We start from the raw sequence: 11,348 nt of genomic DNA, 5'->3' as shown, positions 1-11,348 counted from the left end.
GAGAGAGAGAGAGAGAGGGGGGGGGGTGGAGTTAGCACAGGGGCGCCGCTCCATCCTCCCCCAGGAGAGAGAGAGAGAGAGAGAGAGAGAGAGAGAGAGAGAGAGAGAGAGAGAGAGGGGGGGGGGTTAGAGAGAGAGATGGTGCAGTTAGCACAGGGGCGCCGCTCCATCCTCCCCCAGAGGAGAGAGAGAGAGAGGGGGGGGGGGGTTAGGTTAGTACAGGGGCGCCGCTCCATTCCCCCGCGGGAAATGGCGTCGAATGTAGACTGACACGTACGTAGCTTTCTATACAGTCAAGTGTCCTACCTAGTGTTGTGTGCGGCTGTGTTGAATCTGTGTTTAAGCGACCGACACTGCACGGGCAGAACATGCCCCCCTTCCACCCACCCCTAATCGAGGCCATCTCGCGTGAAGAGACCAAATTGAGAGTGGAAAATGAAAGAGATTCAATCCAAGGCTCAGCGTGTATTCGCAGTAGACGTAACTCCTAAAAGTAGAATGGTTATTGGAGGAAGATAAAGATGGGTGGGGGAAGGGAAGTCCACAGCCTCGCAGTTCGATACGGGAGGTACCACAACGGTCTATCCTCGTGTGGTCAGTCTTCACATAAAAACTATGAGAAGCAAAGGAGAGAGGGAGGGTCGATCTATATGTACCAATGGTGAAGGTACGGGGGTACGGAGAGGGTCACATGACAGAGGCATGGGTCAAGAGATGGTAAAAAAAAGGTAAGGAAACTAACTATGTGTCCTGGAAAAGAAAAAAAAAAAAAAAAAAAAAAAAAATATATATATATATATATATATATATATATATATATATATATATATATATATATATATACCACAGCAACAATAGAGTGTTTGGAAAATACAGGAAGACAAGAAAGAAAAAAAAAGAGACTGACTGTGATCATAATGATTATAAAATCACCAATCGGTCTTCATGTCCTATTGAGTGGTCATCTAATGTGATATCCTTCACCATGTTTTCCCCTTCGCCTGACTTAAAACATTATATCTTGCAGTCCAAGATATTCCACACACACACACACACACAACGTCATGCACATCATGCAATCCAAAATAACCGAGGCGGAACACTTGGGGAATCCAGGATAACCCAGGCAGAACATTATACAATCCAAAGATAACTGAGGCAGAACATTATGCCATCCAAGATAACCCAGGCAGAACATTATATCACCCAAGATAACTGAGGCAGAACATTATATCACCCAAGATAACCCAGGTAGAACATTATACAATCCAAAGATAACTGAAGCAGGACATTACACAACCCAAGATAACTGAAGCAGGACATTACACAACCCAAGATAACTGAAGCAGGACATTACACAACCCAAGATAACTGAGGCACGACATTACACAACCCAAGATAACTGAGGCAGGACATTACACAACCCAAGATAACTGAAGCAGGACATTACACAACCCAAGATAACTGAAGCAGGACATTACACAACCCAAGATAACTGAAGCAGGACATTACACAACCCAAGATAACTGAAGCAGGACATTACACAACCCAAGATAACTGAAGCAGGACATTACACAACCCAAGATAACTGAGGCAGGACAATACACGACCCAAGACAACTGAGGCAGGACATTACACAACCCAAGATAACTGAGGCAGGACATTACACAACCCAAGATAACTCCGGCAACAGTGAGGGGGGTTCAGGCCAAGATAAAAAAAATATATATATGACTCCGCCACACGCAAGGGCCCTGCCCACAGGAAGCTGAGGAAACTATTGATTATACTGATGGCACGGTGAGCCTGGCGTATGACAGACTGTGCCCGAGGTGTGTGTACGTAGGAGTCCTGTGTGTGTGTGTGTGTGTGTGTGTGTGTGTGTGTCAGAAGTGAGCGTGTCGGAGGGGGGAGGTGACAGCCTTGACCCTGCCCCAGCCGGCAGCATGGCCCGAGGGGCGGGAGTGTGAGTGAGGGAAGAGGAGGAGGAGGAGCCGCCCGGCCATATCCTGCCACCTCACCAGCCTATAATTGTCTTCCCAGTAACAACATCCTCCTCCTCCTCCTCCTCCTCCCACCACACACACACACACACACACCACCGTGGGAGGAACACACAGACCCAGACCCATGTTCCTCCAACTCACATCCTCATAAAGAAGTTCTCATAACAAGAAAATAATCATAATGGTTCATAGTACTCTGACGTGACCATCCTACTGAGCATAACAGTGCTAAGTCAACTCCCACAAAGCCATCACCGTCGCTCCATAAGACTCAAAAGCCATGAGCAACCACACACACACACACACACACACCCTGGACGCTCGCGGTCTGCCCACCTCCTCGCCGATAAACCACCCTGCGGCAGTATAGAGCGACGGCACCGACGTGTTCTGGGGTCGCACCGTTCGCGCTGAAGAGCACGCGTGCGTGTGAGGCTGCCCAGACTGGCCACACCTAACAATCCCCTTCCATCACCCGCACGCAGCCCGTGTCGTCAACATCACCCACGACCTCTGCCACAACCCCCACGACGCTACGAGCAAAGGTCCCCTAGTGAGCTACGTAAAACGTATCGTAATTCTACGACGCTCTTGATCTATGGCAGGGGGGACCGTCCCTACACTAAACACCGGAGTTCTTCCTCCTCACAGCAAGTTACGTGGCGTTATCGTGTTGGGGCAGCACATTCTCCACCTATGGCTGTTATCAGCTTTGGTTTTCCTCACTTATCTTTCTGTTCGCGCAAGCAGGTACGTGTGTGTGTGTGTGTGTGTGTGTGTGTGTGTGTGTGTGTGTGTGTGTGTGTGTGTGTGTTTCTGTCCCTGTCTGCCGCCGCGATCCCCAGCGGAAGCAGCACTGCGAGACGGGCGTCAGTAGAGACAGGAAAGACGCAGGTGCCCGGAACCAGCTGGGCGGGGGGCGTTACACCAAGGTACGTACCACACCCTCAGCTGGGGGATCGGAGGGCGGTAGCCCAGCCTTCGTGGCAAAGAGTGATCGCAGGGGCTCACAACTGGGTCGGTCGGTCGGCGGGCGAAGAAGGATCCGCTGAGCGATACATGTCTTCACGGAGGAGCATGGTAACTGGTATGGTGTGGAAGGCTGTAGGGCGGAGCGGGCACCACCAGCAGTATCTCTGGAAGAGACACAGAGAGAGAGAGATGCGAGACAAAAGCGTGATCATCGGCGACACACGAGGACACAGGATGGCGTAATTGCGTACACGACACAGGGGCCCCCCCTCAGAGTGTGTGGAGAGGTGTGGTGGTGTGTATGGCTAAGGTACCGTGGGGTTGGGACCCGTGGTTACAGATGGGAGAGGTCTCCTGGCTGTCGGCTGTGGTCGAGTGGTGGCTGGGTGTTCCTGTGTAAAACAGCGCTTCCTAAAATGGCTGGGATTCTTGACCCGCTGGGCCGAGATTTTGAGTTCAAATGAGGAGAGGTCTGTGTTCATATGTGAGCCATGGTCTGAGCTCAGGTTAAGCCGTCGTCCATGAAGACGGGTATGCAAACAGTAACATAGAACCAGGTCAATTCCAAGCTACATGCGACGGAAGAGGAGTTCATCACTCACAGGTGGAGAGACTGGAAAAGCAGAAATCATGAGGATGGCGATGAGAAAATACCCGAAAATTCCAAAAAAAAACTACGGAGTTCTACCCAATGCGCAGTCATTCGTGGTTATTCCATACACACCTATGGCGCAGCTCTCGGCGACTCTCGCCATCACCTCCTTCAAGACCACCACCACCTTGGTGAAGGGGACAAAAACGTACCTTCGATACAAAACGTTTGCGCTCGCGAGTTCGCCACCATCACAAAGGGTAAAATAAGGATCAAGTTTCAACAGCTGCTCAGACCGTCTGACGAAATCTGTGGTTACTGCCAATACCTGCATCCCATCACCGACAACCCCTCCTCTGCTCTTGGCGAGAGTGAGGGAGTGAGTGAGTTGGCCTCGCATCCACCAGACGGCCGTTTTATGGACTGGGAATCATTGCTGCCACGCTTTCTCAGGTAGGGCGACCAAGGCTGAGCTACATTACCCCATTTGGCCATCCGGACGCACCAATTCACTGTAAGGAGAAAAGGTTGATTTCCTCGACTCTTAATTTGAATGCCTTATCTCTGAAGCCTATAAATACGTTTCCTTCTTTACTTTAGGCCTCCGAGCATCGTATAATACCTCTGTCCTTGTGTCCTCATCTTCACTGCTTTCTTCTCGTTTTCATCGCCTACGTGTGAAACTTTTGTGTTCATCGATGTTTGTGGTGCATTGGCCCCTCACGACCCCCGGTCTTTCAGCCTGCCTCCTCTACGGTGTTAGCTTGCAGACGCAGACGCTCAACGCGCAGTGGGAATGTTACGTCTCGTTCCAGCGCTGTATCGTCCGCGAATCGGTACGTCCATTCTACGCGAAGATCGTTCGGGGGTACGGGAGACGGGATGGCGTATGCCAACACTCGTGGGGCTGCGAGACCTAACTTGATTCAGGCCAGTCCCATGGTCGGGGGCAGCTAGTGGACGAGGGACTGTAGTGGCTGGGTTAGGAGCGTCAGGACGTGGGCCACACGGACGGAAGCAGGTGAGCCAGGAACTAGCAGCAGGTGAGCCAGAGGTGGGGCTTGGCCCAAGCAGGCGGACATGGGGTCTGTCAGTGTTGCGCTCCACACCGTAAGAATCCCAACCCCCAACTTCCCTATGGCGTGCTACGGGTCCCTCCCTCATCCTTAACCTTCAACTTGAAACCATCGGTCATGCACCAGCTCATCCCTTTATTGTTACATGGGAGGGACGGCACCGTGAGGGGTGTTGGGGGTGGAACTTCCGTTTACCTCCACCTCCCGACACATACCTCCACCTACCGACACATACCTCCACCTCCCGACACATACCTTAACCTACCGACACATACCTCCACCTCCCGACACATACCTCCACCTACCGACACATACCTCCACCTCCCGACACATACCTCCACCTTCCGACACATACCTCCACCTCCCAACACATACCTCCATCTCCCAACACACTAATTACTCATATATTCAAAATATACAGACGACATACACCCAAAGTCAATGCTACTATCATCACCAAACAATACTGCATTTGGCACGAAACAAACCTACACTTGCACAGTGTATAATGATACACACAAAAAAAAAAACTCAAAAGAAATTAAGATGTTGGTAAAACAGAGCACTATATAATCTCTAAATCCCAGGCCGTCTCTTGTTGTATCAACCTGGTCATCGTACACTTGCGATGAGGGCGAGGTGGGCCGACTCCAACACATCGACTACGTTCCTTCTTACGACGCAGACGGACGGGGCGTCAAAAATAAACTACGAGGAGCCACAGTGGAATGAGATGTAGCCGTGTATCCTGAGAGAAAGGACGAGCCGGGACTCTCGATAGCAAAGCGCGACAAGAAAAGATAGCCGGACTGCGCAGTGTGTGTGAGCTTGTGAGGATAAGGCAGCTCCAGCGTGAGGTGTGAAACATGAACGGAGACTATGCAAGCTGTGTGTGTGAGAGAGAGAGAGAGAGAGAGAGAGAGAGAGAGAGAGAGAGAGAGAGAGAGTCTTGAACATCCCTCTGTGAGTTGAGAGCTGTGAATCTTGAGACTCCCCCACGCGAATCTTTCAGGATATGAAATTCTTGGGAGTGAGGAGAAAAAAAAAAAAAGAGGGGGAGATAGAAAAAGAGAGATGAGAGGGGGGGACCTACGAGGACTTAAGACATCACCGCGAGAACCAAAGGTACAAGACTCGCAGTCACTACAAACCCTCGTAAGGTGTGAGATTAAATAAAGAAGACCCGACACTCCCCTTATGCTATGTGAGAGACGAATAAGAGACACAAGTGTCTCCCTCCCCTGCAAGATGCTAGACGCCAGGAGGCCAACACTGCCTCTCCGCGTCGCAGGAATAGAAGAAAACTGTGGCGTTACTCACTGGCCAAGAGGCAAGCGTGGCAGTACGCTTCACCGCCCCCTCTCTGCGATGACCGCCCTCCGCGCCCCTCTCTCTCAAAGACAACGATGGGTTCGGGGGAAAACCAGCAGGAGGAGGAGTGCTCACGGCAGCACCCGACGACCTTCGTGACCGACCTCAGACATGGACAAGTTCACCTCGTACACCTGAGTGCCGTGCGTAACCACGTACCTTAATTATCATACAGGATTAGGATACCTTCCTGAACCAGGCGAGGCTTCGAACTCAAGGGATTCAATGATTAGGTTACCTTCCTGAACCAGGCGAGGCTTCGAACTCAAGGGATTCAATGATTAGGTTACCTTCCTGAACCAGGCAAGGCTTCGAACTCAAGGGATTCAATGATTAGGATACCTTCCTGAACCAGGCGAGGCTTCGAACTCAAGGGATTCAATGATTAGGATACCTTCCTGAACCAGGGGAGGCTTCGAACTCAAGGGATTCAATGATTAGGATACCTTCCTGAACCAGACGAGGCTTCGAACTCAAGGGATTCAATTTAACATTCCTACACCGAGGTCAAGACAGGAGTACAACCTGCCAGCCATTATTCCGGGGTTGGAAATTGAATCTCTACCCAAACCAAACCTCAGGCTGCATCTTTGGACGCCAACCTCCACCTCATGCGAATGAACCTGACCTCTACATTCACTCTTGGGAATGGGACTGCAACTGAAGCTGATCATCTCGAGACAAGAGGTTAAAGTGATCTACGACCCTGCCTACAGACTCAGGTCCGCGAGCACCTCCTAGCCATACGTGTTGAAGGCGAACAAAACGAACATGACCTATCTCGTACTCTGCCGCTGGGTTAATACACAGAACACTATTGTCTATTCCATAAAACCTCTTTAGGCAGAAGTAATACACAGATTCAGAACCTGTAGGAGAATGAAAGTGATGCCGCGCGTAATACTACCGAAATATGTTCCTAAGAAGACAAACATCCCTGCTACCTGATGAAAGAGAATCTAATCTTTTTGATGCCGTACAATGCCGACCACATCAAGCCACAAAGCGTTTTTTAGTGTTATCAAGTGAAACATCACACCTACAACCAGAGGAGCCACTAACAACAAAATGCTGTACAGTCCCTCCAGGGTTAACAGGTGACAACTTACCTGCACAACAGTAGATAAAAACATGGCGTTCCCTCCTGTGGTACGACGGCAATATTTCCACCCTTCTTCACTGTGACCATCCGCTCTGGCCAGCAGACTACACACTCGACACGCGCATCACACCCCCATACATTTCACCGTGAGGGCGTGGGGAAACACCATGATGGTGGCTACAGAAGAATGGCAGAGGTTAAACAATCCCTTTTTATTTTCATCATTTCGTTGTCGGTCGGACAATCATGCACAAGTACGCTTTCATGCGTCTTTACATCACTCAAGGCTATAGGTACTGTATATGTGCATACACCAGATGTCAACGTGAATTATCACAGTGAATGAGTTCACAGTCATGAGAGATGAAGGGTTTTCATCATTCAACACGGGAGCTTGCCTGGAAGAGAGGGAGAGGGAAGGGTGCTCTAAGTTTTATATATATACATATATACAAATAAAGTGCATATGAACGCGCACCTTCATAGAACATACAAACCTCCAACAGCCAGGGTCCCGGGTTCGATCCTGGCCGTTGGAGGTATGTATGATATATATATATATATATATATATATATATATATATATATATATATATATATATATATATATATATATATATGGGCCTCCCACAAACGATGATGAAACCCACAGTAACGCGATAGAACGTTGATAATGACGACCCACGACAAAAACGTTAGCCACACTCCATCAAGCGTTCCCGCCAGCAGGGATAGCTACACACGTCCACGACACCTGCAGCGAAAGTACGTGGTCACACTTTAACATTTTCGCAAAATGAACACAATCGAGGAATACGTTCGAACTGTTGCCCAACTCCTAAGTACGTTCGCCAACTCATATTTACCCTTCTTTAACTCACAAAGGGACTGACCAAACAACTTCCATTACACATAGGTAAGAAGTCGTAGAAGATATATTTCAAAGTTGGTTCAATTACTCTTAACGATTCAGCAATGACATATTACGCGTATGATAAACTAGGATTCGCGCGTATAAAAATACTATCCACAAAAGCAAAATAGGGCGAGTTATGAATCAGAAAGCCATAAAAAAAATATAAGCGTGAGTAACAGTTTAGTATTACAAGCGTAGACCTACGTATATTCACCAGAACTCCTCCCACCACTCTTCCCGACCAGTCTGGCGGTGAGGTGGGTCAAGTATGTTGTTCATACGTCTCTCTCGCGACTATGTATCAAGCCTATCAACCTCAAACCTCCCATATGCCAAACTTCACACACACACACACACACACCAGCGTACCCACGCTCTCCTAAGCCCAACTCATTCTACCTATATCCCATTATAAACTCGTAACCCTTCTTACGTCGACGTAACTGCCTTGTTAGTGAGTGTGTCTTGTATGGTTGTCTTAGTCATGCATGTACTCTTTTTTTTTTTCCACCTGTTTCCCAACGGACGTGTTGCCTAAGGGCGTGTAGGGTGGGGAGATGGAGCCTTTGTTTCGCTATTCTTTTCCTCTCCAGCTTTCACGAGAAATTGCATCTTTTTCCTAGTGGTGGTAAGGTCAAACCACCTCGCCTGGACCTTGGGTAACTCTCGTGACGTAAAAGTCTTTCTTTAAAACGTATATTACGTGATGTGGCCTCTGGTTGACGCTGTATCGGAGAACTTCTCCTTACAGACGTCATCAAACTGGTACATAAACTTTACCGTTGTGATCAAACTTCCCCTTACTCTTCTCTTTTCCACGGCGGACACATTCACTCAAATCCTCCTTTGGACCCGTTCTCTAACAGCTCTATAAGAGCCGTGACCAAACTTGGGCAGCATGATTCCAGTTTTGACCCAAAGATGTGCACAACTTGTGTGGTTGCGAGTGTGGGAGTGGGCGGTTGTCTGCATCCTGCTGGTGAATGGTGAGTGTGAAAGACAAGAGTGCGGTTGGAAAGACAGGGTGAATGTTCGTGTATGGCGAGTATATAAAGTGCGTGCCGCAGATGACTGCAGGTTTAATACCGCACGCACCCTTCCCACCTCACATACACACACACACACACACCTTTCTCTTCGTACAGTAGAGGATATTTTCACTAATCTACTGACTTACATACCAAGAATCCTTCACATCACACTTGTATTGTTTTCTCCATACACACACTTACATCTCTCCCTCTCATCTGCTTCCCAAGCGTCTTTCACACACACAATGTTTCCACATGTCGATTTTCCCATTCATCGCCTCTCTGCATTATCCGCTTCTTATACAACGGGTCTCTGCACTATCCTAACTCCTAGAAATTGGGCTCTCTACACTACTGTCGACTTCCCATGCGTCGGATTTCTACTTTAACCACCTCCCCAGCCCACGTAGTGTGACAAAACCCTCATATACACTAGTGGGTACACTGCTGCCTCAACGATGTTGTGATAAAGTACACTGAGGCCTCAGCCCTGCTGCAGTCCAGTACACTGCAGTCCGAACACTGACGCCACACTGTATACTGCAGCCTTAACACTGCCTTCACACCGTACACTGGGGGGTCGAACACTGTCTCTAAGGTGTACTGTTAACTTGAGACCCCCGCTACACAGTATACTGTAGCCATAAAGCTTTATACTGTAGACTCAACACTGGTGTCACACTGTACGCAACTGCCACACCTGTCCACTGTAGCTTTCACATTGCCTTCACTGTATACTGTAGACTCACCACTGCCGCCACACAGTACACTGTACACAACGCACGGTAGCCTTCACAGTGTACAATGTAGCCTTAATTCTGCCTTCACAAAATTACACTGTAACCTCAACTCTACCATCGCCCACGACAATGTTAGCCTCAACACCGTACACTTGCAGCCTCTACACCTGGGTTATCTAGCAGGACTACACTAAAATGTCACACTCACGTGGCATAATACATCACAGGACGAGCACGGGCAGGACGTTCTCAGTACCAAACCGTCCTGTCTTTGAAAACAATCAAACTCTGATATAATCAGTCACCGTACTGTATAATCCTCGGGTAACGCCCACGAGCCATACATAACTCTTAGACCATAAATAAAAATACCCCTCACTCATCCAGCGCGACGATATGACCCTTGGCCTTGAACAGCCTCTAAAAGATCTTAAAAGTCACACCGAGGGGTCATCCTGTCGTGCTCAACGGATTCGAACGAGGGACAGCGTCCAATTGTCCTCTACCGTCGTCTGCATTAGTGGACCTAATTTCCCTTTTTACATAAACGACATATATTTGTAAGTCACTTTTTATGTACCGTCAATATCCATTTCTTAACCCCACTGCCACAGTAGTCATCGTCTAATTTCCTGCGCTGCTATATTCAATATATCTAATACTTCGGCGTGAGGCGAGGCGGGCGAAGCACTAGTCCAGTGATGGCGGCGGGCAAGACCAGCGACGTACCTACCCGCGCCACGTCCTCCACCTTACTGAGGGATCCCCCGCCTCTGGACCCGGCCTTAACCCCTTACCTGTCTCGTTAGCGAACGATCTCACGCTATCTTCCCCACCCGTTTGGCGGGACAAGACCCATGGTCAACGAGACACAAATCCACACAACTGTTAAACTGATGTAAACTTTGCTGTTGTGGGTCCTCCAGTCCTTCCCTCGCCACCCGCAAGGGCAGCGAGAAACTAGTTGTCCATTAAGAGACAACAATGTGTATAATAACCATACACGCACACTCTCAGGGAAAACCATCACATAGAAAAGTGTCATGAATTAAACTCTCACAACCTCCATAGTGGAGCGCTTCCTTCCTCTATCGTTAATCACCTAGTTCGCGAAAGAGAAGCAACATCCTCGACACAAAGGCTATCAACAATCTTGCACTGAAAAGCTCGCGAACCGAGAAGGGAATGATGGGGAGGTGACGGGAAGAAACAAAACACACCTCTATGAAATGAGGGTCTGGGGGAGGAGGGGCTAAGGAAATGAATAAGGTGGGTGGCGGTGGATCAGAGAGGATGGAGTGGCATCTCACCTGCCCGAGTGTGTGTGGGTGTGTGTGTGTGTGTGTGTGTGTGTGGGGGGGGGGTTGCGTGGTATTGCCACATGCTACCATTCCTCTCGCCGCCCCACAGGCCAGTACAAAGACAGCACACAGGTAAACGCCAACCACACTTGAAGACGTCCGGGTCAAGCTATATCATCTCTGTACAAATAAACCTTCATCCACTCTTTGACTTCTAATGACACAGGAGCACACTAAGCTA

This window comes from Panulirus ornatus, chromosome 66 (genome assembly GCF_036320965.1).
Source record: "Panulirus ornatus isolate Po-2019 chromosome 66, ASM3632096v1, whole genome shotgun sequence".
NCBI lineage: Eukaryota > Metazoa > Arthropoda > Malacostraca > Decapoda > Palinuridae > Panulirus > Panulirus ornatus.
This window is presented reverse-complemented; position numbering follows the sequence as displayed.